Source organism: Eucalyptus grandis, chromosome 4 (genome assembly GCF_016545825.1).
Source record: "Eucalyptus grandis isolate ANBG69807.140 chromosome 4, ASM1654582v1, whole genome shotgun sequence".
Lineage (NCBI taxonomy): Eukaryota > Viridiplantae > Streptophyta > Magnoliopsida > Myrtales > Myrtaceae > Eucalyptus > Eucalyptus grandis.
In genome coordinates, this window is record NC_052615.1 from 12,086,740 (window position 1) to 12,089,557 (window position 2,818).

Consider the following 2,818-nt stretch of genomic DNA (forward strand, 5'->3'; position numbering starts at 1 on the left):
ACACTCACGCGGCCCTCACGCTCCACGGCAACGCCCAAATCTGGGCGAGCCCCGCTAGCCCCGGTCGAGGGTTCGAGGCCTCGCCCAAGGCCGGCGACGGTCGCCGGCCCCCGGGCGAGGGCCGGCGTGCCTAGATCTAAGCGCCCTCGCCCGCGTTAGGCGAGGGTTGCCGGCCCTCGCCAGGGCCGGCGAGCCCTCGCCCGCACTAGGCGAGGGTCACCGGCCCTTGCACAGGGCCGGCGAGGCCTCGCCACGGTCGAGCAAAGCATCCGACAACCGTCGCTGGCCCCTTCGGTGATGGGTGGCCGCCTCTTCTTCCCTTTTTTTTTTTTTTTTTTCTTTTTTAACAGTTTTTTAAAATTGAATTTTAGTTTTTAAATATAATTTTTTAAAAAATTGAATAAAAAATTATTTTAAAAAACCAACTGGAAAATAAAAAATTATTTAAAATACTACGTCAGCGCCACGTCAGCATTTTCCGTCAATAAAACTAACGGTGTCAATTTTAGGACTCAAATGCATTTTCGTGACAAGTTTTATGACTTCTGCAGCACTTATTCCTTTGAGAAATGCTGTGCACAGCTTTATAATACATGAAGGAGTTAACTAAAAAATTTCGAGAGATGCACATGTGACAGTTTGAGTGCATTATATCGAAATGAGGGAAATAGGTAATAATACTTTTGCCAAATTAGAGGAGTTTTTTTTTTTTATTATTTATAGAAATTTAGAACTTATGTTGCATAAATTTTAGAACATTTTACATATTTATTATTTCCATACCGGTCTTTTCAAGTACAACCTTATTTTATAGCCAACATTTTGAAAGGGTTATCTTCGAAAAGGAATTACATTATGATCAGGCATGCTATGCATTTACTACAGCAGTGGTGTGCTTGTTATTTTAAGTAAGACTCTGTAATTGATTGAACTAAATAATAACTGAAAAAGAGAAGATCTATCCATGACTGATTGCATGTTGTACCTCTTTAATAGGTCAAGCATTTGGTGTTTCATTTTAATCCCAGTCTGGGTGCGAAATCGCACGTGTAAATTTATTGGATGGTTGAATCGGAGGTAATTCTTTACTCGTAATGTTTGAAACATATATTGCTTTCTTAAGTAATGGATGAAATAATTATATTTTGTTCTTTTAATTGTAGCTTGAAACTTCTCATCTTGTACATGTAATGCGTGATATGGAAAATGATTTTGAGTTTGCAATAGGAATGAAAAAATGAACTTAAAACATATAATAAGTATGTGACCTATGTAATTAGTAAATGATTTCGAGTGAGGAATGGTAATTTGGTTAGAAATACTAAAAGAAAAATAACACAACTGACTTTTATGTGTAATTGTGAGGGATATTGTGTCAGCTCATCGGATCAAGAAAAGAAATTTGAGAGGTTTGAAGTTAGGTGTGGTTGTCTTGCTTATATCAAGTTTAAGGTTAACAATGGTATCTATGAAGTCATAAAGTATATTTTTGAGCATTATCATGCATTTATTCAGGAAAATCAAAAGCATTTAATTAGATGTGGAAGAATCACATCTGAAACTTGCAATGGTGTTTTAGTTGACATGATGAAAACTGGCATTGGGAAGCTACAGTATATAAGTTTTTAGCAAATGAAGTAAAGGAAGCAAAAACTTAGATTTTAATCTGCATAATTGTCAAAATTATTTATAGACGATAAGATCCAATAGTATAGATGTAGGAGATTGTCAAAATCTTTTGAATTATTTTCATAGCATGTTACATCAAAACCTAATATTTTCTTAAACTATACAAGTAGATCAAGATAGTAGATTAACAAATATATTTTGGAGAGATAACTTGTCCAAATTTGATTATGATTGTTTTGGTGATGTGTTGGTGTTTGATACCATTATCGTACTAACAAATATAGTATGATGTGCACTTTTTGTTGGAGTTAATCACCATTAGAAGAATGTTTTGTTTGATTGTACACTTTTATTGGACGAGACTGTAGAATAATTTATTTAGTTATTTGAGACGTTTTTTAAGTCTATGGAAAATAAGACTCCAAAAACCATATTTACTTATCAAGACCAAGCCATAGCAAAAGCCATCAGAATGGTATTTCCAAATACATAACATATCTTATGCACTTGGCACATCATAACAAATGACAATCAAAACATTTCACATCTTTACCACAAGCTTAGTTTTAGGGATAAATATTTCTTAGCGCTTATATATAAATGCAAATCAAAGAACGAATTTGAATCTACTCGAAATGGAAATGGAAGAGAATTGAGGTATTGAAAATAACACTTGGCTTCAAAGATTATACGATTTTAGATATAAGTAAAGTTTAGTTTTTGGTCATGATATTTTTACATATGGTATAAGATCAAATTAAAAGAATTAAGAGCACCAATAATGTCTTCCAACGAATATCAAGCAAGACATCAATCCTTATAAAATTTATCCACTACTAAGAAGAACAAATGAAGCATATGAGAGAAATTAAAAGTCAAGATGATTACAGTTATCATGGGACGCCCAAATTGATGGTTTCACATGACATCTTAATGCATGCTGCTTTAATGTATACCTATACCATTATTACAAGATTCAGTGACAAATTTTTGCAAAGTCTTTTCGAAATATTCCAAGTAATGCATTTGATTGATTGATTTATTCTTTTACTCTTAAGTGTAAGGGGTTTAACATGAACATGTTGTCAGATTTGACCTCACAGACTCTTAAGTTTTTTGTGAATGTAAATTATTTGAATCAAAATGATGGTTGTGTTGTCATGCATTGAAAGTGTTAATTGAGAACATA